This window comes from Trichechus manatus, unplaced genomic scaffold (assembly GCF_000243295.1).
Source record: "Trichechus manatus latirostris isolate Lorelei unplaced genomic scaffold, TriManLat1.0 scaffold00250, whole genome shotgun sequence".
NCBI lineage: Eukaryota > Metazoa > Chordata > Mammalia > Sirenia > Trichechidae > Trichechus > Trichechus manatus.
Genome location: NW_004444186.1, coordinates 1,182,060 through 1,183,274, shown reverse-complemented (window position 1 = coordinate 1,183,274; position 1,215 = coordinate 1,182,060).

Genomic DNA, 1,215 nt, shown 5'->3' with positions numbered 1-1,215 from the left:
GCCCTGACAGGGAACACAACAGAGAGTCCTGGATGGAGCAGGAGAAAGGTGGGGTGCAGAACTCAAATTCTAGTAAAAAGACCAGATTTAATGGTTTGATTGAGATGGGAGGGACCCCGGAATACACAGCTCCTGGATTCTCTGTTAGCCTAAAACTAAAACCATTCCTGAGGCCAGCTCTTCAGACAAAGATTAGTCTGGACTATAGGACATAAAATGATACTCGTGAAGAGTGTGCTTGTTCTTGCTCAAGTAGGTACATGAGACTAAACAGGCAGCTCCTGTCCAGCAGTGAGATGAGAAGGCAGAGAGGGTCAGGAGCTGGTTGAATGGACACGGGAAATCAGGGGTGGAAAGGAGGAGTGTGCTGTCACAGTATAGGAAGAGCAAAACTAGGGTCACGTAATAATGTCTGTATAAATTTTTATATGAGAGACTAACTTGAATTGTAAACTTTCACTTAAAGCACAGCAATAAAAAAATAAAAAGACCACATATTCAACTCAAATAAATAAATAATACAAAGAACGCACCGCCCCGAGGAAGAGTTAATGTGGGGTGGAGAGATGGGTCCCTGGCCCCGTGAGCTCTCCCACTGGGCTTCTCAGTTATGCGTGAGGCCGTGTGAGTTGGGTTCCCACTCATTTGCTGCGGGGAATGCACCACCAATGTGGGATTTTTGTCTTTATCTTTCAGACAGAGAAGGTCTCCTTTAGATCTTGAACGAAAACTCTCCCCTGAAGTCATCTTTGAATCAAATATGTAATAGTTTAGACTAACTGTAAGAGAATGTTTGCATTAAGGATTTCACTCTTTTTATCTATATGGGATCAAACTGACAACAGTAACTCAAAAGACAGATGAGAAGCTTAAGAGAGCAGTGAGTCTGTGTTAATAACGGGGAAGCTGTTTGGAAAAGACTGTCAAGAAAGGCAGCATAACTAAAAACATAAAACCAATGTCACTAAACTGTACATGCAGAAATTGCTGAAGTGGTGTATGTTTTATTGTGTATATTTCACAAAAATAAATAAATTTTACAAAGAAAGAAAAAACCTCCCAGTAGGATTAAGTGGGGGGGAGGGGGGTTGGTCAATTACTACGCGTATTAAGTGACTGTGGCCTACCAAGAGGATCGTGGTCTGGTGGGAGGGCCATGACCTGAAATCCGCAAGAGGTAGGCCAATCCCACAGAGGTTGAGGGGGACCTCACTA